Genomic DNA, 24,511 nt, shown 5'->3' on the forward strand with positions numbered 1-24,511 from the left:
AAGTTTATTATTTATAAATGTATACACACATTTCCACTATTTTAATTATGTATAAATAATAATAAATATTAATTCGTTATTATGAAAGAATATAAATCTAAAGAAAATATGAAGCTTGAATAGAGAAAAGATAACATATATGACATATAAAACATATACACATATATGTACATACTTATAAATTAAATAAAAAATAGAAATGGCTAACACATGCCTGAATAAATGAGCCATGGTATATATAATATGATATCCTATGCACATGGTAAAAACAACATAGAAGGACTGGGGGTATAGCTCAAGAGTCAAGTGCTTGCCTAGCAAGTGTGAGGCCCTGGATTCACTCTCTCAAACAACATATACACAAAAGAAAAAAAATTAAAATGAGAGTTATATGTATTAAAGACTTCCGTGATAAATTAAAAAAAAATTAAGCCACAAGTTTGGTTTATGCATACATTTGTATATATGTGCATATATTAAGTGTATTTTTTAAACCCCATAAGTCTATGTATATATCGCCACATGTACAAACATAAGTACGGTAAAAAGGTCTACAAAGACATACCACTGATAAAAGTGGTACCTGTAAGGATGGAAAGAGAATGAAGAAAAAGAGAACCAGAACTAATTTTATCTGCCATGTTTAAGTCATTTATGAGAGGTACTCATCTATCATTTGCATAAATACAAAGAAGTTAAAATACAGTACTTGACATATTAAAATGGCCTGAAAAATGAACATGGAGTCAATGTCACCTAGTGTTCAAAGAAATGTAAATTGAGTCAATGCAATTTTTCCTATTAAACAGCACTTAAAATTATATTCAATGCTAATGACAGTGAAATGAGACAAATACTTCTCTACAAAGGGAAGGTATTTGTCATTTGTACCAATAACCTTAAAAATGTCCATGCTTTTTGACCCAGTTTCAGTTTGAATCTATCTTAAGGAATTAACCAGAAATGAGGCCAAAATTTTATACATCAATGTTTATCACTATTGCACCACTAAAATACAAAATTACCTAATTGTTCAAAAACACAGAAATGGCTTAAGAAATTGTGAGATATTCACATGGTAAAATAATATGTAGCCATTAAAAATGATTAAGATATAATAATATATAATATAATATTAAAGTGAAAAAAGATATAATATTAAAGTGAAGAAAGTCAGATACAAAAATATTCTTAGAAGTATAAAATATACAAATATGTACAGAGGGGGAAAAACAGGCAAAAGATACCAAGCAAGTTGGCAAAATGACAGTCATGTTTTCCTGTCTGTCTTGTTCACTTTTGTAACCACGGCAACTAGTACAGTTTCCAGCTCTTTGCAGGCAAGCAGACATTGCTGAATGAATAATGTTCTCCATCAAAAACAACAAATGTCATCTTAAAAAGAGTCTAGTCTTTTTATTTGTGGCCTGGCTGTTCATAAACAATAGTCAAACATTTGTGCAACATAGGTTGAAGACAACTGTTAGGAAGAAAAGGTTTTGTCCTGTTTGTTGGTTTTTTTTTTTAAAGGTCACTTGGCAGAATAAGATTCATGCTCTTTCGATTTCTTCATCATTGTGAGTGTGGATATGACTGAAAAGTTAGCTTCTTTTAAATTATGAGTGTTCTTGGTATCTATAATCTTTGCTCAGATGTTCAACAAAAAGATTTGGAGCCTTGTATTCTGTGGATAATCATGTGTGGGCTCTAAAGGTGTTTTCCCTTGCTAAGCCATGATTGCTGCATCTGCAAAAGGAGATGTTTAGACAACTTAATCGCAAAGGTTCATCCTGACTGTAAAATTAAATGAGCCTACAGCTTCACCAAACAGAAAATGGAAGGGTGCTAATCACCTGTGTTTCATTTATCTTATATACTCACTTTTGTGATGGGAACCAAATCAGTATATAATTATTAAAGGCCTGAAACAACATCTTTTAAGGTTTAATTTCTTATCTGGAATTACCTTGTGAGTGATATATTAAGGTTTGTTTTATTGGATCTTTGGATGGGGTGGGAAGTGTTTGTTAAAACTTTACTTTTCATGTATATTTTTCTTTTAATTCCTTTTCTAGATGGGTCTCATTTCATGTAAACAGAACAACTATTTTGCTCCTACTGAACTCAATATTAAGTTTAATTTTTTACCCTTGAGTAAAAGCCTGTTCTTGGTCTACTTCCTTTGACTAAGTGCCAAGGAGGACTAGACTGAGCTTTTAGGCATGAAGGTGGCAGAGCAGGGAGAAGGGAGCCTACAGCTTCAGGATGAGCCTCAGAGGTAGCTGGGCCTCCTGTCCCCCTCTCAGAGCCTAGTTGTGCTTGAGCTGTGTTGCCAATGCTATTGTTTAAGTCAACAAAAGAAGCTGTGTCTTCAGAGTTATCCTCATGCCACATTTCTGTGGATTTTTCACATTTATCATAGGCTGGCCATGAGATAAAAGTTTAAGGATTCAGGAAAAATAATGCTGAGTCCCAAAAGAGAAAATCCATGTACCACTGGTATGCAGAATAAGCAACTGGTGAACAGCCCACCTATGTCCTTGCACCCAAGTCCTTGTCCACAGCTCGCTGACTGGCTAACTAAGCAACAAAACCACAAGATAATCATTAAGAATCTGAGGGAATCGCTCCTTTGGGGAATATATGCATTTAAGAGTTTTGTGACTGAAAATGACCTTAGCCTCATTACAATAGTAAAATGCACACCCCTGGGGAGACCCCTCAGTAGAGATATAAGAAGCTAATAAGACATATGCTGTAGAAGTAGCATGATCAGAACATTCCCTGTGCGGCGCTAGGAAAACTGGCATGAAACTGCACATCCTGTTCTGACTCCACCTCAAGTTCAGCCCCCTGCTACTATAAATATTGGAACCACAGACTGAGACAGGGACTATGTGATCACGTGTGTACCTCTAGTGTGTACTTTCCCTTTATAATAAATCTCCTTCTCTGCTTCTCTTACCTGACCTGTCCTTAAATTCTTTTTTGCAACAAGTCAAGAACTGGGAAAGTGTTGTAGAGGTCTCCTCTGCTTCTGGAGATCTCCTCAGACCCTGTGCAGTGATAATTAGCAAACCCTTTAAAGGATTGGTTGGTTGGTTGGTTGGTTTAAATCAGAAGCCCAAAGTATTTTTACTGAAAACACCTCTTTTGAACATTATCTTTCTCCATGTGTAATCTCCAAGTTTGGGGCCCTGAAATGGAGTTTAAAAAATCAAAAGCCTTATCTTATCTCAGAATTATCTCCCCCCAACTTAAAAAAAAAAAGTCACTTCTGTGTCGCAGCCACAAAGCGGACTGCTACAGGCATCAGCTCCAGGCCTGAACCCGCTTCTCTCACCTTTGGAGCAGGTCCAGGTGCACTAATAATGCAATGTGTCCAGGCCCAGAGGTGGTGAGGAATCATGGCTGGCTCACAAGCCACACTGTCCTTCATTCTCCTCCCTCTGGCATGTGAAAACAGAGAGCCAACTGCCAGAGGTCACGGCAGGAGCCCTTCAGGTACAGAGTGTGAAGCTGGCTGCCCTGCCTTGTTCTTTCAAGAGGAAATGGGTTGGAAATCCTGTACACTCATTGTTTTATTAATAAAACTTTTGGAGGAGGAACACTTTATACAGCAATACATAGGAAGAGGGAGGATAAGGCACTGACATTTTTATATATTTCTTGCCAAATTTTATAATTCGAGATTTTTTAAACAATGAAAAAAAAAAAAGGAATCCTAGAACATACCAGTTTTCATAGGTTGCTGACTGCCAAGCCAGACAGACATGTCTTATTATATATACACCGAGGCCTACTTTATAGCATTGCCAGTGAATATATACCATAGTGAGTATATTCTGTGGGGGCAGAGAAGATATGGTATCTCGTATTTCCTTGAGGGCCCCACCCTTACAGGGTGCCTCCCCTATCCTCACATGGGAAAGTGCCCATTATCACCTAAAGAGTAAAAATCCTTTTTTTTTTCCCCCCCCATAGCTGACTACATTTAGTAGACTTATGAGTTAACCAAAATTCAAAAGAGACTTCTGGAGCCTTAGTGTACTGTGGGATGCAAGTGGGGGCATGGAAGCAGGTACGCACGACCTTCTTAGTCCACAAATCTATTGTCCCTCCTACCCACCCCCAACTGATTTTCCCCCTGAAGCTGTCTCCTAAGAACAATGTCCCACAGTGTAAATTCTGAGCAAAGTAGTTGAGCAAGTAGTTGAGACCTACATTCTTAATGGGCTGATTCACTGATGCAGCTCTGTGGCTTCATGGAGTAGGCCTTGGATTGGAAACCCAACTTTTGTTGGTTCTAGCACCTGTGATGTTCTCACACCTCTGATTCAGCCTCTTTTTGGATCAGGAAGCCAAGCCTCAGATAAGTAGCTGTTTCCCAGTCACACAGACATGAGTGAGTGATGCTTCAATAGGAATTTCCTGAACAGGGTTTCAAACTAACAAATGTAGTTAGTATTACTGTGTTAGACACAGTTGACTACACTGAGATCTCTTTTAATTCAACCAAGTTGTCCTCACACCTACACTCATCCTAGTAAATAAAGCCCTCATTGCCCTATGCTAATGATCAACTAATTCAGATTAGGATGTGGGGAACTACTAGTACTGCTTAAATTTAAAATGATTGACTGTTTCATTGTTTTGATTTAAAAAGATTAGATTAAGCAGGAATATTTGGAATAAAAGGTTGACAAGGAACCTTTTACTACATTGAATTATGTTTTTATTTACTGCATTGAACTGTTCGTTATAGTTACAAAAATAATTACATATGACCATGGAAACCACTGTAAGTACTAAATCCCTAAGGAGGAAAACACTACCTGGAATTCCACCACTCAAAGATAATCCAAGTAAACATTTTGATTAACGCCCTAAAAGCCCCTTCTCATGTTTACATAGTTTCTTTATTGAAATATTAATACTAAATGTTTTATTATAACTTACTTTTCATATATTTTGTCCCATACGAATACTTTTGTGCAACATCATTTTCATAGTTACATAATATTCCATTACATAGCTGATGTATAGCATATTTCGAGAGCCATCTGGGTTGCTTTCAGTACTCAACTCAAAACAATGCTCACCACGTGTCCTTAAAGGTAAACCACTGAAAACATCTCTAATCATTTCTTTAGAATTACTCCTAGAAGCTGGGCACAGTGGCGCAAGCCAATAATCCCAGTGATGTAGAAGGCTGAGAAAGGAGGATAGTAAGTTTGGAGTCAGCCTGAGCAACTTAGCAAGACCCTGTCTCAAAATAAAAAGGGGCCAGGGGATGTAGCTGAGTAATAGAGCACTCCCAGAGCCAGAGGAGGAGGAGGAGGAGAAGACAGACAGTAAGGAAAGAAAATAGGAGAGAGCGAGGGAAAAGAACTTACTCCTAGAAATATGCCACATAGCTTACATAACATCTAAGCCCTTTGAAATAAAATCCGAAGTCATCTGTTTGTCCCTTTCTTGTTTCTCAATTTTTTAATCCAACTGTGAGATATCTAACTGAATGACTGATAAGAATCAATACACAACCCAGAACCCTCTACCGATCTTGTTGAATCAATCTTGTTAGTAAAACCTCATTTTCCCCCACAGTCGTTTCCAGTCCATGGGAAAAGTTACCTTTCCTCCAGAAGGTCTGGGAGTTAGGAAGATGTGTCTCAAATTGTGAACCCTTCTTCTGCTAAGAGTAATCACCTTGGGTAGTGATAAAGACAAAAACGTTGGGATTCCCAGTCCCCACCCCTTTCTTGAAGCTAAGACTTAAATTACTAAGCATCAACCTGTTTATTTTTATAGAATCATATCAGTGGAACAACATGCAGCATTTTTTAAAATTTTTTAAACAGGAATATTTTCTGTGTGAAATACCAAGAACTCAGGATTAGTCCCTGGGATGTAACTCTGTGTACATTCTACTACCAGGAAGGTTGAAACTGCAAAGCAGAATCCAAGAGGAGTCACACCATCACTATCAGAGCACAGAAGCCATCCAGGAAGGTGACTGCAACCATCTGTTTATTTTCCCTGCACACAGTTAAGATCACATTGCATCTAACAAGCCACACAGAGTCATTATATAGTAAATACCCGGTCTGTTATAAAGGAGGCACTGGACAAGACACAGACAAACCCAAAAAGCTCCAGAGTTTCTCAGTGGGGGTGCCATAAACATACTGGACAAGACAACCCTCGATTGTGTGGGACTTTCCCAAGTACTAGGCTGCATTTAGTATCCCACACCCTTAAGACCCTGAATGCTGTACACCCCTGTCCTCGTCAGGATCACCCACATATTTCCAAACACCCAAGGAGAGGGGTGACAGCACCCCTGACACACATTGAGAACCTCTGTTTCTATTTGGTGAGATGAAATTAACCTCCAGGAATGACAGAAAACACTATGAATCTAGAGAAGCGATAGTGAGGTGCAAGCTTTAAGAACCATGAAGAAGTCAAAGGAGATCTGAAGAAACAGAGCAAGCTTCGATATGAATGGAAGATATAGCGATCTCTAAGCTCCCTCAGGAGTCCAGTCCAGAGTTAAAGTCAGTAGTGAAATGCTTTCTCATCAACACTCTGCATCTCCCCTGCTTTAAACTGATTTCATGAGCTAAGATAAGCAATAGACTGAACTTGGCCCTCTGTGAACACTGTTATTGGTCCTGCTCTCCTGGTCAGGGTGAGTTTTCTCCTTGAGTCCTGGGCATCCAGGGAGGGCAGGAGAACAGTGAGAGTCCTGGTAAATGAAGGTGAAGGGCACCACCAGCCTGCCCAGTAGGCCTCCTCCAGACACCTACACCCAGGCACTCCCAGTGACTGCCGGCCATGCAGATCAGACCTTGCCTAGTTTCTTTCTGCCCCATCAGCCATAGTCAAAAGGCTATTGTTAACAGAGGGTCAGTGTGCTTAGGCCCTCTGGGAACAATGCTCTTTTTTGATCTCTACTCTAGTTGAAAAGGTCATTGACTGTTTTCAACCTTAGCCAATCAATGTCATCACCTTTTATTGTACAATGTTGGCAGTGATATGTTTTCTGATGACATCTGTATACTCAAGTGAAGACTGAAATGATCAGTGAATGAAGCAACTTTTTTGGTCCAGCTCAAAATTTATTAATGATGCACCATACTAGGTAGGATATTGGCCCTGGTTCTCAAAGTTTTGGAGCCCATTTAAAATAAAAAGCATTAATTATAAAATGTGAATTTCCAGGCCTCAGAAAGTCTAATTTCAGTAAGTTGTAGAGACAGGAATCTACCATTTAATTGGTGCCGCCTGTTTCTGATACAGGTAATCAAGGTGTTCAAAGAATGATAGGAAACTGAATTTAAAAAAAAAAAAAAAACAGGCATCATGTTCTTGACATTGTATATTTCATCATCTTCAAATGAATTTCTCATTAGAAAAATACAGATGAGGTAGGTAAAAGTCAAATAGAAAAAAGAAATCAAAACTTAATCCTGATACAAAATGAGAGCCCCTATTTTAAGACTCATATATAGATACGGAAAGCCTACACAATTAAAATTTACTTTTCAGCCTCCATAAAAAAAGAATGGCTGAACACAAGATGGTTATTTATGTCAAAGCAGGTCATATAATACAACCTTATGTTTGGATAACCTTTACTTATTTTTCCATTTATCCTCATGAAAGATTATGTTACCTTACCACCTTAGCATCTGATGACTTGCGTAAGATTGGCATAAAAACGAAGGCATAAAGAGTTTATAAAGCATGTCTAAAGGGCAAGAATTGAACATCCAGAAGTCCATGCCTTTTTCTGTTATATTTGGAAGGGCAAATATGGTTCATGCCCCATGCCAATTCAGACAATTCAGTAGACCAGAAAGCCCAGGGAAGGGTGTGGTGGTAGATGAACCGTGCTATCTATCTGTGCCACACATATGATAGATATGCCATCTCTATTTAGCAACATTCAAAAAATATGATTATATGCCCACTACACGCCACTAGGAACATACCCGTCGACTGCAAGTGCTATGCAGAGGGTGGGTATGATGCAATAGGGTGGTTTCTCACCTAAAGCCTTCCTTGACAAAATGAGATTTAAAGGGGTATTGAAGAAAGAACGTTAGTCAACAAAATCTGAAAAGGGAGGGAGAAAGGAGAAGTGAATACTTTTTCGAAGGAATTGAAACCAAGCCACTGTGGCTAGATCAAAGAGAGGGAGAAGGGGCTCAGGGAGGGCAGAGGGTGAGTGGGCAACCACCAGGCCACACGAGACTCTTGAGGCTGTGAAATTATGATTTCAATTTAAGATGGTGGGAAGCTGGATTCCAGCCAGAAAAGATTAGGTATTGGAGGTTTATTTTTTTTTTCTATGTGGGGTTTTAGGGGAAATAAGAGGAAATTTCCAGATTTGCATTTCATAAAGAGGGTAGGAAAAATTCATAGGGAACGTAAGAGCAAGTGACTACAGTCACTTAGGTGACCAGACCAGAAGGGTGGCAAGGGGCTAGTGAGAACTAGGAAAATACTTTTTTGGAGGCAGAATTGGCAAAGACTAGATTCAGGAAAGAATGAAGGAGATGATGCAATTAGAGGAGACCAAGATGCAGCTCAGATTTAAATGCTTAAAACATATTCAACTGGAAACTACAAGGCAATCAGTGTCGGGGACCTTAGCAAAGAACTGATTTGAAAATCTGGGAATTTCAGGCACAGAAAAGGATAAGAACAAAACCCCAATTCTTTCAGTTTTATAATAGCTACATAACAGTGGCCGTTTCTTTGTGACTTGTTCTTTGCAAAGTTACTTCCCCACCCTTTACCTAGCATTATACATCTAAAGAAAAACACAACTCAATGATTAAGATATTAACCACTAAATATTTTTTCTTTAGACTTACAGAACCCAGAACATCTGCCAATCTTCAGATAATATCACAACATGTGAAGCCTTTCCTTATTTTTCAATCCTATGCATCAAATAATACAAGGCATATAAATTGCTGTGAGGTTTAAATTGCAGACGAGTAATACATTTGCCTAAAGAATTGTTTTTTTAAAAAACCTATATTTCAATTAAGGTCAATATTTCAATTGACCTTAACCTAACTCCAGTAGGTTAAGGTCAATTGAAATATTCCTGGCAGAGAAAAAATAATAAAAGAGACACACGCCCTCCACACAAGAGCTCTTTCACATCCCTGAGTTTCCTAAGATGGTCTTTTGGAAGGGTAACATAGCCAGCATTTCTCAGGATACCAGCTCTTGAATAAACCTGATATCCTTTCTACTGATTCTTATTTCTTAAATATTGGCTTTCCAGCAGCAAGCAGACTCACTCAGTTCCAGCAACAGTATGCCACACACATGGGAAGACTCAAACCAGCAATCTCTGATTTCCTAAATTTCACTACTTATTGCAATTGTTTACCTCTCACAATAACTTAATTTAGGCAACCATAAAACTCCTACTATTGAAAATATTTCTGAAAGACTACTACAGTTTCCTGCCTTGTGAAGTATGGCATAACATCATAACTTCATTTTTCTTTGAAGGCTGTTAAGTCTATAAAATATAAATTAAGTATATTTTATAGACTTAACATCCTCAAGGCAGGCAATCAGAGTTCTGGCTAAATAATGACCTTGAGCCCCTCCCCACAGAGGCTTTGATTGCCTGAAGGCCTTGCTCACCTTGCTGTGTTATTTTGCCATCCTTTAGTACACAGACAGGTGTCATTGAAGACAAGACCAGAAATAGGGCCAAGATCCTAAAAACTGAAATAAAGATGCTGACCCTTGGCTAAGCCACTCATTGTGGGAGATGCTTGAGGGAAGAAAAGGGCTGTTTCAAACTCAATCAAGAGAACAAGGGTTGAGTCTTCAGAACTCATGACTAGAACTTTAAAAAAAAAAAAAAAGGACTTTTACTCCTGGAGCTGAAGTTTTCTTTAGTGATAAAACACAAATCTCCGAGAAATCAGGCAGGTACTTCTACTTGGATGAGAGTGTCTCTTTGTTTCCTGACAATAGGTTTTAGTGGGAAAAGAGCAAGATCCTGAAATCCAGTGGTAAAGAGGCTGACTGTCCCAAACTTTGTTTAATATTACCCAGGTGGAACCTACCTTTTCTTCTAAAAATTCCCCCACCATTACCACCACCACCCCTGACATCAGATTCTCAACACACAGCTTTGAAGTTTCAGCAACCAAATTAGACCTTCTTGTGAGAAAGAAAACTGACTTCCACTTTTCATTCTTCAAAGACTCATATGGCATAAAAGGGAAGTTTATAAACAAAAACTTCCAGGTTCTATGTTTCTTAAAATGGCCGGAAACAAGTTTATTATTCTCCTTATTATAATTTTTAAGAATTCAAAAAAGATCTGATGCACGTGTATATTTACAAGTCACTGTTTTGAAGTGTTGCCACTCATTTAATTCTAGACATGTGTTTAAGAATAGATTATAAGATACCTGAAAAATACAAACAAAGAAGAAAAACTAATATCTATGATGCCACCAATCTTGGGATAGAGCAGAAAATATGCATACTTGCCCATAAAAGAAACAGCAATTAAGAGGGTAAGAATTTATGAATGATATGAGCCAGAATAAAATCAATAAAAACAAAATGCAAAACTTTTCTGTCTCCTCCCAGCTTGTGTTGTCTTTCACATGCACCACCCTGCTTCTCAGACCCACAGCATGCTGTCACTGTGTAGCTTGAATCTTCCTCCCACTCACACTGTGTCGATGTGATTGCTCTTAGGTCAGTTTTAACAAGTGACACTAGGCAGCCACATCTGAGCTTTTCAAATCCAGTTAGTGCATGGAGATAAAGTTAGCACCCAAATTATCTGTAGACCAAGTGTTGACTTTTCACAGAGCAGTGAATGTGTCAAGACAAACTTAGATTTTCCATTACAATGTGCTCAACTGGAAAAAATGAGTCTGCAGCTGGCAACTGCTCTTATGAATGACTCTGAAACATGTGGCTGCTTTTCCCATGGCTTGGAATTGGGGAAGGGGAAGAGGCTGGAAGGATGAGAGGCAGGGCGCCTCGACAAGTGTACACTGCAGGTCTGAAGGCTGGCTCTCAATCAAATTATTTCCAAAGCCAAGGTGAATAGATAATATGCTTAGATTATCTCTACCATGTAAAAATATACCCATAATAATCACAGGTTAGTATATGCACATATTTAGTTGTAAAACATTATTAACCACCAGAATAAGGGTTTAGGGTTAAAAAAAAAATCCAGGAGACAGAAAATAATCATATGAATCCTATGGCAAAGGGTTTTCTGCAGAAATTGTGGTCTGCTCACTAAGGGAACCCCTGAAGCAAAGTGTGGTTCATGTCCGACTTATAGAGAAGAGGGTTTAGAGGCCAAAATAACCAGTTTGAGAGCAAGTGCTTCAAGACCCCAAATAATCTATTTGTTAATTAAAAAAAAATCAGCACCATTTGGCCTCTGACCATGCTTATGAATAAACTTTAAACTTTAATCTTTTTTGTGTGTGTATGTGTGGTGCTGGGAATTGAACCCAGGGCCTTGTGCATGAAAGGCAAGCCATTCTACCAACTGAGCAAGTCCCTAAGAGTAACTTTTTAAACTAAAATAAGTTTTCATTTACATTCATGCCAAGTGTCAGGGGGGAAAAAGAAAGAAAGGAAAAGTTCAAATTCACATTCTCTCACAAGACAAAAAAAAAAAAAAGAGCCATTTAAAGGTGCAATGTAGTCAATGGAATAATACTTAGCCATTAAAAAAAGGACTTTGACATTTGCCATTAAATGGAGACTATCATGCTAAGAAAAATAAGCCAATCCCCCCAAAAAAGCAAAGAGCAAATGTCTACATCCAAATGTGGATGCAAACACACTATTGGGGGGGGGGGATAGAAGTTCAGTGGATTAGGCAAAGGGGAATGAGGAGAAGGGAGGAGGGATAGGAATAGGAAAGGCAGTGAAATGAGTCTGACACACTTTCCTATGTTCATATATGAATACATGACCAGTGAAACTCCACATCACGTACAACAAGAAAACTGGAATCATAATTAGAATAAGGTAGATTCAATGTTTGTATAAATATACTCTTCTGTCATAGTTATCTTCAAAGAACATATAAAATTTTTTAAAAAGAGAGAGAAAATGCAGTATATAACACCTCTAAAGTCATTCCTAGGAGAAGTATTCCCAAAACATCCTATATGGGCAGCATTACAAAAATCAGAACTTTATTTTCCAAGAGATCATTCTTAGGAAGAAAAACTCCCTTGGCTGTGTAGATTTCTGATATATTTTTTCTTAAATGTTGTTCTACTCACATGTGCTGCCACAGCTGGCAGAATGTAGTAACAACATCAGGGAACAGTTATCGACTGCCTGAACTGCCTGAATTAATGAATCATGAATTAACCCATTTTAATCTTCCCAATAACTCTGAAGTAGTTATTTTTATTGTCTCCATTTCACACATGAGAAAACTGAGGCCCAGAAAGGAAAGGAAAGCACCCAAGTCACAGAAGGAAGCGAGGATGCTATGAATCAGTCAGAGAGCTATAAAGGTATTTCTACACACTTATATCTAAATGCTATAGTTAACCACATCCCAATCTTTCCTCAATGAAGGCCAACATATTTAAGACCCTTTCTGCTGCAGATACATGTGTTTACCTAAGAGAGAGATTTTTCAGCTACAGCTAAGAGTTTACTTTTTGCTCACATTCCATTTTTTCCTTAACAGAAAATTTAAATCAAAAGCTTTTACCAAAAGCAAAGACAGACAATATATCAACTCTAACTACAAATATCAAGAAAGGTAAACTGAAATAGACTTGTTGTAGAAGAGTAACCCAAAATACAACCTTGAAGCCAACTGCAGTGGCTTAAGCTTATAACTGCAGCTACTCAGGAGGCTGAGGGAGAAGGATCCCAAGTTTGAGGCCAGCTTGGACAACTTAAGGAGAATCTACCTAAAAAAAATCTTAAGGGATAGGGTATAACTCTGCAGTAGAGCACTTGCTTCATATGTGCTAGGCCCTAGGTTCTATCCTCAGTACTGCTAAATAAGTAAATAAAACTTTTTTAAAAGGGCTAGGGATGTGGCTCAGTGATAGAGCACTTGCATAGCATGTGTGAAGTCCTGGGTTCAATCTTCAGTACTGCCCTCCACCAAAAAAAAAAAAAAAATTATAAATAAAATGCAGCCCTGCAAGATTTTTTGTTGTTGTTGTTATTGTTGAGGGTTTTGTTGTTGTTGTTTTGGTACCAGGGACTGAACACACTGAGCCACATCCCTAGCCCTTTTTCATTTTTTTATTTTGAGACAGGGTCTGGCTAAGTTGCTTAGGGCCTCGCTAAGTTGCTAAGACTAGCTTTGAACTTGCTATCCTCCAGCCTCAGCCTCCCAAGCCACTAGGATTACAGGCATGTGCCACTGTGCCCAGCTAAGTCTTGCAGTTTTAAGAGACAAAATAATTTGAAGATACAAAGTAAGGGAAATACAAAGAATATAAGTAGGGGTGAGTCAGTGATAGGAAGTACTTGCAACACATAGCACCTGTGCTATAAACTCAGTCCCAGCATTCCACCAGGATCAATACAATGACCATAACCATCCCTTTTCCTTTGCCCCAAGAAGGAACACATTCATTTGACATTCATTTCCATTTATGTATTCCATTGATGGACACTATTTCTCCTTTAACTGCAGCAGGTTTATTATTTGGTTAAGTATTATTTGGTCACAGCTTCTCTTTGAAAGAACAAGAGAAACAAAATGAGCACAGCCCTGGTGACCCTCATGGCTCCAAGGAGAAAACAGCAGCAATATAAATAAAAGCAAGAGAGATGATGTTGAGGGTGACAAGGTGACTATTTCACAGAAGTACACGAAGAACACCAGTGACCCACCTCACCAAGGAAAGCTTCGAGGTGAATAGAGATAGAATGGCAGGGTCCCTCCACCGTGGCATACTTGACACAGGACCCCCAGGGTCAGAGGAACCCAATCATCCTCCAGAGTCAAATGTCTTCTCCTCCCAGGTTTCCACGTTTAGTGAATTCAAAAAGAGCTGCTGGAGGGTCCCCCGGCTGGAGATTCTGTTGGATGGACCACGGGGGAAAAGCCCAAATGATCTCCTTTCTCTTGGTTCTGCTTCAGAAAGTTCTCCAGCTGGGCTGGGGTTGTGGCTCAGTGGTAGAGCACTTGCCTACTCTATGAGGCACTGGGTTCAATTCTCAACACGGCATATAAATAAATAAAATAAAGGTCCATTGACTACCAAAAAAAAAAAAAAAGGAAGTTCTCCTGCTAAATAAAGTAGTACCCCACAGCATCAAGCACAAGGCACACAGCTACTGCAGGGAAATCTATAGAAATGTGTAAGTAGAGACTATGCTTAAAATACATGACACTTTTATCCTTTCTACCTATTAGGAAACCTCTTGAAGTACGTATTTTTATCTTCATTTTACAGATCTTAAAAAAATAACTTGAAATTTCTCTTAATTTAATGAAATATTGCTTTCACTTCAAAATGGATACTGCTGTTAAGAAATAAGCCAAACAAAGATTCCTGGCTTACAGGAGTGTGCCAGCACACACACAAAAGAAGCTGCCCCATTTTACTAAAATTCATTCATTCTCACTTAAAGAACAAATGAAGGTATGAAAAACAGAATTAATGTGGAAACCAGGTCCAGGCAAGTTATGCTACTGTTTCTATTTAACCAAGCACACAAATCACAACATTTGAGACTGATTGAACTCCAAGAACAAAATGGGAATCTATGTTAGAATCAGTGGTTTGGTCCAAAATAGCTTTAAGAGTAAAAGGGTGATTTTATTTTATTTTTCATATATTTATTGGTGCATTAGAGTTGTACATAATGGTAGGTTGTTACATAGTCATATGCACATGATATAACAACACAATTTGGCGAATATCATTCCCTAATATTTCCCTTTTCCTTACCCTCCTCCCACCCTCTCAAGTTCCATTCATTTTCTTGCAAATGACACAATTTCATTCTTCTTTATGGCTGAATAAAACTCCATTATGTATATATACATTTTCTTTATCCATTCATCCATCAATAGACACCTAGACTGGTTCCATGGTTTGGCTATTGTGACTTGTACTGCTATGTGTATGCACGTATCACTATAGTATGCTACTTTAATTCTTTAGGATAAATACGAGGAGTGGTAAAGCTGGATCATATGGTGGTTTCATGCCTAGTCTAAAAGGATAATTATAAAACTTCCCTTCATACCACTAATTTGGCAACTATCCTTCCATTTTTACAAAATGTAGATTAAAGTAGTATCTTTCCAGTTATATGCAAAACAAATGATAAGTTTAAAACATTTTCAACCAACCAAAAACAAATAAGCATTCCCAAGATAGTTCATTCCACACAATCAAGGCTCAGTTAGAAGTACCACAACTGTTAAGCCACACACACACACACACACACACACACACACACAAACACACATACCTAAAAGGGATAAAGCAATAACTTTGATAGAAAATAATTGTAAAATTGATTGGAGAGACCCTACAAAAATCAAATTAAAAATTCAGACTTCATGTATTTAGACTGTGTAACTTTCCCAGCTCTGCAAAGTTCAAGCACACCTTTCAATCTTCTTCAAGAAAAGGAGACTATGCAAATTAGTAATTACAATAAGTCAGTGTGGATATTTTAAGACAAGCTACTTTGTTAAGTTTGTTTGTAAGCAAACAGATTGCTTAGTCACTAATTCCTCTCTTTTGTTCCCTGACTATGAAAGAACCTAATATATGCAGAAATCCTTGGTGGGCAAATAATGGTGCCTTATGTTCTGCCTTTCTTTCATTCTTCCAGGCATTCATTTCTAAATCTCCCAGGGAAGCAACTGCAAGTTCTGCTTCCATTTAATAGTGATATATAGATACAACTGAATAAATAAATAAATGGAAATCCCTCTTCTAATCAGTGCAAAACTAACCATCCTAAAGTACTGCATTCATCAGCCCTACACATACGTCTCCTGCCAAACAGTCGGAATGCCTTGGCCTGGTTCTGAAAGCCAACATGTCTGACCCCCTCCTCATCTCCTAGTCCCCTCCCTTCCCATCCCTCTGTTCAAGACTGTATCCGACCTCCCTGAACATTGACTTTAAAAGGCACAATCGCCCATCCTCCCATCTTGAAATGCATATCACCCTGGGATGTCATAATACTGAACTACTTGGGCTGGCTACCTGCTTCTCTGACCCCTCCTCAATTTTCTTTGACAACTTTCACCTCTGCCCAACCCCTTGGAGCTCCCTAGAGAATGGGTGATTTAAGGGCTGAAGCATGCAATAGACAAGTTGAGCCTGAAGCTTCCTGTGATGCCAGAAAATAAGGAAGTGCTGAAACACACAGGCACAAATTTAACAGTGGGGTTTGTCAAAGGGCACAGACATATAAATGAACTTTCAATGGCCAAAACTGGGACAATTTGAGCAATACAGTAAATGATGTACTGGATTATAACAAAGCATAAGTTAAATATCTATGCATCCATACTGATACATATATATGACTGAATAAATAAGAAAATGGGAGAGAATATACAAAATTCCTATGCAGAAAATTTCAACATAAGTAGACACTCCCAGTCCTTAGTGTGGGCTGCAATAGTGACTCTGTCCAAGAGGAAAGAGAAAATGATATCACTCACTATCTTAACTTGATCAGGTGATCCAGTCAATACCAACAGTGTCAAGTCATGTTGCTACTATGCCTCTAGATATAATAAGATGAAACTGGCATTCCATTTCTGTGATCTTGGCAATAATCCTAACCTCAATCTAATCATGAGAAAAATACTGGGCCAATTCCAACTTAGAGACATTCTACAAAATATCTGGCTAGTTACTCAAAATTGTCAAGGTGATCAAAAACTAAGAGTGTCTAGATCACAGTCTAGAAATCTAGAGAGACAAGGCACCTAGTTGTAATCTGACATACTCGATGGAGTACAGGAGCAGAAAGGGGACATTCGGTAAAAACTAGGAAAATATGAATAAAACATGATTTGAGACAATAACATATTAATATTGGATCACTGGAATGACAAATGTTCCATATATACATAAGATGTTAACAATAGGAGAACTAGATGTGGGGAATATAGGAACTCTGTGCTATTCAGAACATTTCTATTATAATCTATAACTATTCCAACATTGAAAGCTTATTTTTTAAAAATCACCTTTGGTTCCTCCTTCTCCTTTACCCCATACCCAAGCATAGCAGAGTCTATATCCAAAATACCTCTTTGTTCCCTTCCCTCTCATTCCTGCTTCCAGTGCCCTAATCTTTGTAGTCTCTAATCTACTCTCCGCACAGTTGCCATAATAAGCTTTCTAACACACAAATTCAAGGATAACACCACTCTGATAATAAAAACCCTTCGAAAGGTCCCAATACCTAGACCAGAGTTAGTTAACCTCTTTATAAAGTCCCAGAGCAAATATATAAAGCTCTGTAAGCCAACCCCCCTTTGTCATTATGGTACATGTAATATGCAAATAAACTGATGTAGCTATATTCCAATAAAATTTTATAAAAACAGATGAAGAACTGCTTTTGGCCTACAGCTATGGTATGCCAATCTCTGGCCTAGAGAATGAAGCCCAAACTCCTTGGAGTGACATTCAAGGCATGATCCACATCGTCAGGAACCTTCTCTTGAAATGAGCCCTCCTTTCTCTGGCCAATTCATTTGCTCTCACATGGATGCTCTACACTTAGAGGAGGACCCCGTCTCCATGAAGTTCCTTTAGCTTATTCCATGTCAGAATAATTTCAACCCTATGGTAACTCATAGTATATTTTAACCAGGACAACTCATCTGGTACAACATCCATTCTTAAAAATCATCATATATTATCATTTAAGTTTGCTACTTGTCTATTTTTAAGTTATTAAATAACACAGTCAATTAACATATTCCATGCCTTCAAAATACTCAGGGTAACAACTCAACTAGTGCTTCCTAAAATATGTTTGTAGCAGTTTAAGAGATGTAATCAAGTGTACCGTTTAACACAAATCATTCTGTAATCCAAGTCTAAGGAACTCTGGGCTCCACAAGCTTAAGCAGCTTTCTCTGTCACAGGAATTCTCAGTCTTCATTGTGCATTGTCAATCTCCGTAAGAATGGATACATTACACAATAATTCTCAGATCTGTTTGACCATGGAATTTTTTCACATTTTTACCATCTGTGACCCACAAAACAGTCAGAGAATTGTTGAAATTAAGCATACTCCTACAAGGCAGATCAAAGGTTATAATTCTATTTGCCACTGCAGGAGGATGAATAATGGCCTCTGAAAAGATATCCACATCCCAGTCCCTGGAATCTATGAACGTTAATTTATATGGCAAAAAGGATTTATAGTGTGATTAGGTTAAAGAACTTGAGACTGGGACAGACTATCATGGTAGATACTAAATGCAATCAAAGGTATCTTTATAAAAGGTTGGCAGAGAGTGGCCTGACACCAAACAGACGAGGGAGAGACAATGTGACCACAGAGGCAGCCACAAGATGTTGGCAGCCAAAATAACTGGAAGAGGAAAGAACATTCTCTTCTCCAACCTGCAGAGGGAGTCTTAATCTGGCAACACCTTGATTTTGGCCCAATGAAATTGATCTCCTGGACTTCAGAATTGTCAGAAAATAAATTTATGTAGCTAAAGTCACCAAGTTTGTGGTAATGTGTTACAACAGCCACAGAAACAAATATAACCACAGTTCCAATCAGAGCCACAGTGATATGATTTATGCCAACGTTAAATTATTCGTAAATGAAGTTTAAACTGGCCTTGTCCACAATAGGTTCACAATTACCTTGGTTAGTGAGGTTTCATCCTCCACTTAAGGGAAACGTGTAAGTGATGATCAACATTTGACTAGATGGAACCACTTGGACTCAAATCACATACCTTTAACATGCACAGATTAATTACATGGTCTTGGTCAAGGTATTCATTCTCTTGTGATTCACTTAACTCATCCATAAGATGGAATGGTATTTATAAAGTTGCTTTGAGTATTAGATGAAATTGAGTACAAAAAAAGCACTTAGTACAGCTCCTGACACATTATAAATGAAAATTCAACGAGCGCAAACTACTAGTACATTTTTGTATTACTGATATGGTGGGGGGTGGGGGTATACTTTTACCCCAGGCTAAATCTCAAGTTCTTTCATTTGCAGTTTGATAGACGGCAAATCTTTACCCATAAATTTCTAGTTTATGCTATTTAAAATAACATCAGCAAGGTAAGGCAGGTAGAAACTTCATGCTTGCCTCTCTGGACCACTGCTTCTGGATATATGACTTGATAAATTATGACATAAATTATCTCTTAAGCTCCAAGACATGTGCTTAATGTTACATGTTAAATTCTTGTCACTCATTAAAAAGCCTAAGGTTACTCTTCTCGTGTTGTCTGTATTAGTTAAAACAAAATGCCAACAAAGTCACATTTTCTTAATTATTAGCTGATGATTCTGCACTGGATAGTCCTTATCTTAATGTTTAGCTGTGCTCAGAGCAACAAAATGAAATTATTCTGATATTCCCCAATAAAGGAACAGCACAAGGCACCGGAATGTGGGAAGAGAGACAACGGTCGTGCATGGACAAAAGTCTCCCAGCATGGCACCCATCTCTTGGTCTCTTTTCATGCCTACCACCATCTGCATCAACACCTATATATCACCTGCTGCCACAACTGGCAGCATCATCAGCCTACACAGGTGATTTAGAAGCCATCACACACATGCCTAATCAAAACTATTGGGTCACTATTGGTCAAGAAGCACTGGGGACCCAGGTTTGATGCCTAAAGCCTTTAAGAATTTTACATTAAAATGGAAGTATCCCTAGCAAAATTAGCGATTTTTTTTCTTTATTAGTACATATTTCAGTACTCATTAGTGTAAAGGAACCAAAAGTAGGTTTAAGAAAGCAGTTTTTGGCCAGGCATGGTGGTACATGCCTGAAATCCAGCAGCTCAGGAGGCTGAGCAAAAGGAGGATTGCGAGTTCAAAGCCAGCCTCAGCAAAAAAGCGAGGCACTAAGCACTCAGTAAGACCCTGTCTCTAAACTAAACAAAATACAAAATAGGGCTGGGGATGTGGCTCGGTGGCCGAGTGTCCCCGAATTCAATCCCTAGTACCCACACACACAAAAATTGGCAGATTCTGGACATAGGGGGAAAAAATCATACCATCTTCTGGGAGCCATGATCAAGAATTCTTAAGAAAATTATGGGAGCTCCCCTATGGCTCCAGTAACCAAATCCATATTTTCTCTAGAATTCTGGTAAAGCAGGATGGGACATGAAGTCTTGTATTTGCAAGAGATAACAATAGATACCACAAGAAAGTAAATACTACACAGGACACTGGAACTAAGAACTTCCAACAAACGTGAGCCAAAATAAAGGAAAGAGGAGAAAAAGATATCAAAAAGAAACTGGGAAGATCAGTAGTGTACAAGAAGGAGATCAGAGTGGAGGGATGGGCAAGGGGAGGTAATGCAGAATGAATTCTTTAAAAATCATGTCATGTGCATATATAAATATACCACAGGGAATTTCACCTTTATGTATAAGTAAAAAGAACTACTCAAATATAAATAAATAGATGAGTGAAAGAAAGTCTAGCAGAGTATAAGGAGAACAGGAGAGGATAGAGAGACAGGAGGTGTTATAATTTAGATGTGAGGTGTCCCCCAAAACTCACATGTGAGACAATGCAAGAAGGTTTGGAGGAGAAATGATTGGGTTATAGCCTCAACCTAATAAGTGAATTGATCCCTGATGGGATTAGCTGGATGGTGACTGGAAGCAGGTGGGGTGTGGCTGGAGGCAGTGGTTCATTGGGGCATGGCTATGTGGTATATATTTGGTATGTGGAGAGTGGACTCTCTCTGCTTTCTGATCGCCATGTCAGCTTCTTCCCTCCCCTATACTCTTCTGCCTTGATGTTCAGCCTTACGTTGAGCCCCAAGAAATGGACTATGCCGGCTACAGACTGAGATTTCTGAAACCATGAGCCCCCAAATAAACTTTTCCTCCTCTACAAATATTCTGGTTGAGTCTTTGAGTCATAGCAGTGAAAAAGCTGACTAAAACAGGAAAGAAAAGCAGTTGGGATCATGAACTGAAATCAAATTCCATGTATGATTTGTCAGGATTAACCCAAGTACTATATGTATAACTATAAAGCTCTAATAAAAATATAGAAAAATAAGTTGAGTGAAGGCCACCCCAATTCCTTGGGGGTATCCAAGTAAACAGGGCACCCACTAACAGAACATAAGAGAACAGATGGACAGTCATCTCCCTCACTTCTGTAACAGTCCCTCTACAAGCATGGCCAGGTCACAAAAGATGAGAATAAAAAAGTGACATCAATGTAACTGACAAATTTCCCACGTCATTCCACCCTTAAATGCTGGTCAAAGTGTGTCTGTACTAACAGGAGTGACACAGAAACAAAGGCCAAGGCCAAGAGGAGGCCAGGCAGCTCTAGGCCTGAAAGAACTTGAAAGGTTTTAAGTCATCCCTGGAGTCTGCAGAGAAAACCAGAGACTCAGCAAGAAGCACTGAGAGCAGGGGTCCCAGATGATAGCTGGTAAGAACTTATATTCTCTACACTGATGGCTACACCCCCAGCTGTCCTCTCTCCCAGGCAACTAAGGAGGCAGAGACACAAGCCACTCTAATAAGTTATGGTAGAAACAAGCTCAATTAAGGGGCCGTGGAAGAGAACAAAAATAAGTTACACCTGTGGCCACATTCAAGAACTAGATAACAACACTCCCTTGGCAGTGACAAACAGATGGAAATGCATACGGCATGCCCGTCTCTAAACACACACAGAAAGCCATTCCACAGCTGACTAGAGTTACCTCAGCCTAATCTCTGTACCAGAAAGCTCCATCAGATATATACTAGAATTAAACCCATTTTACTGTCAAGGAAATTGAACTCTAAAGAAGTTCAATAACTTAGCCAAGGTCACATATTCTGAATGTAAATTGCTACTCCTGTACTCACTGTCTATTGTCAGTCAGAGAAAGGACATCCTGAGACACACCAAATTTTCATTAAGGCTTCCTAATGCAGAAAATTCTCAAGCCCAAGATTAAAAAAAAAAAAAGTTACAATGTTAAAGATTTTTAAGAAACACCTTCCTTTGATTTTTTTATCATTATTTTAAAATCGAGGTAGCAAACCCAAATGCCAATAGAGATTCAGGCATGGAGAGCCAATGGCTGCAGCTGGTAGGTATGCGAAACTGGAAGGGAATACAGTCAGTCCAAGGACCTAGCCATCTCTGAGCCAACTTCTGCCATGGGGAATGCTGGGTACAGAAACAGGCTGCAGCTGCCCTATGTGGCATCTGAGATAGGATCACAGAATCCTTGACTATCTGGCTTTTCTCTTAAAAATTATAAACGTCATATGACTAAATAAAATTTAGTTCCAAGGAATATAAGTCTTTCCCTTCTACTCCCCCAATTGCTAACAGATTAGATCCTACATATTCTTCTTTTTGTAGATACACAAAATGTTCTACAAGTTGCTTTTTTCATTCAACAATATGTCATGGACATCCTTCCACATCAGTACATTCAGATCTACTGCATTCTTTTTTACTAAACACAGAGTTAGAACACAGAATTTCAATGCTGGAAGATAACCAAGAGTTTCTAGGCCAACTCCTTCCACTTAACAGATGGGGTCCCCAGAGGTCCTGGACACCTCTAACTACACAGGAAAGAAGCCAGAGCCTCCCAACATGGGGCCAGGCCAGCAGGTATTACCAACATCATGCCATCATCTTTACCTTCCAAAGGAGCCTAAGCCACCCACATGGCAGGCAAGAGCAAGAAGAGAGAGAAAATTATCTTAGAGCAAAGTAAAGAATTGTAATTAGCAAGGAACCTCACATACATCAACTTTGGTTTTTTTTTTAATTAGAGTGATCATAGATATTTGCTAAATTCATCCAAGTTACTAAATTAGAATTCACTGAGTCATATTCTACCTATTTCTAAAACACATTTGAAATGAAGTCAACTCAGAACCTAAGGAAGTTCCTCATCTTCCTATTTCCAGTCCTTAAAGATCCAGAGCAGGACCTGGCTCATAAATAAGCAGTTTATCCAAGGTAGCAAGAGGATGCCAATTACAGGACCTTGTGAGTAAATCCAGACAGCAGTAGCGGAATATGAGACATGGTTAAGGCCTTTGCTTCAAAGACCTTCCTTATATAAGGAAATATTTATTAAAAGAAAGAACTGTAAACTTCATGCTTAAAATATTAATTCTATGAGTGATTCAAGGTCCTGAAAAGCTAATTAAGTATTCAGACCTTCAGTAACTCCAGTTTAGTTCCCAGATATAGAAAAATCTCTCTATCTAAAGACATAAACTCCCTGGAGGCCAAAGCCTGCCTGCATGGCTAGCTTTTAAAACATTTTAGGAAACTTGACCTCAAACTAAAATCAGAACTTCAGCCAAGTGTTACTTAGAGCCTTTGAGAAACTATATTTCAGATAAACACAAATTTCAGAAATAAGCTATTCTCTTACTAATACACAAATAAGCTTTATAAAACAAATGCTTAGTCTTTTTCCAGAATTCTTTCTTAGCTGAATGTAAAGACCATCTATCTCACTGACAATCTAGAGCCAAGGAATATTCCAGACTGCTTTCTTCTCCATTCCCAAATGAAATCTGTCACCATACCTAGACACCTCCTGTCTTGATTCCCTCTCTCTTCTTCAACCCCTTGGTTTAGACTTTCACCAAATCCAAGGGGGTACATGGCAACAGCCTCCTAACATATCTCTCAGTCACCAAACTGGACCCCTCCCATCTATTCTTGCAAACCTGCCTTGGTAGCCTGGATTCGTTATTCAACAAATACTTACAGAGTTCCTACTCTGCAGTAGGCACTTTTCTAGGCAAGAAGATAGAGCAGTGTGCATAATCTCTTCCTCAAAGCACCCCACAGTGTTACCAGGATGCCATGAGGAAAAAGAGAGCTGGGAGAGGCCAGGGAGTGCCTAGGAGCTGGGTTACTTTATCTAGAACAGTCAGCAAAGGTCTCATTCCAAAGGGTACATGTGAGCAAGTCCTGAAGGAGGGCAGAAGACAAATATGGCAGGGGAAGAGTGTACCCAGGCAGAGAGGACTCATGTGCCCACAGGAGCACCTGCCTGGAGTTTCTCAGAATAACCAAGGAGCCTGTATGACTGGAGCACAGGGAGCCAGGAGACAGCCATCAGAGACATGAAAAGAGAGACTACATGGTGCTGCACAGACAAGGCCACCACTGGGAGGCTCACTGCAGTGAACAGAACAGTGTTTCCATGTAGTAAATTATTTCAGAAATTTCCCAGGAAATGTACGGGTTTTTCAGAATGCTGAGAAAAA

At 38.8% G+C, this 24,511-nt stretch overlaps 1 protein-coding gene across 11 annotated transcripts in view; it reads right to left on the reverse strand.

Moving 5' to 3' along the window:
- SGMS1 (sphingomyelin synthase 1) overlaps positions 1 to 24,511 on the reverse strand; it is a 299,689-nt gene that overhangs the window by 198,121 nt on the left and 77,057 nt on the right. The gene's annotated exons all lie outside the window — the stretch shown is intronic.

Source organism: Spermophilus citellus, assembly GCF_964194105.1.
Source record: "Spermophilus citellus genome assembly, chromosome: 15".
In the NCBI taxonomy this organism is placed as follows: Eukaryota; Metazoa; Chordata; class Mammalia; order Rodentia; family Sciuridae; genus Spermophilus; species Spermophilus citellus.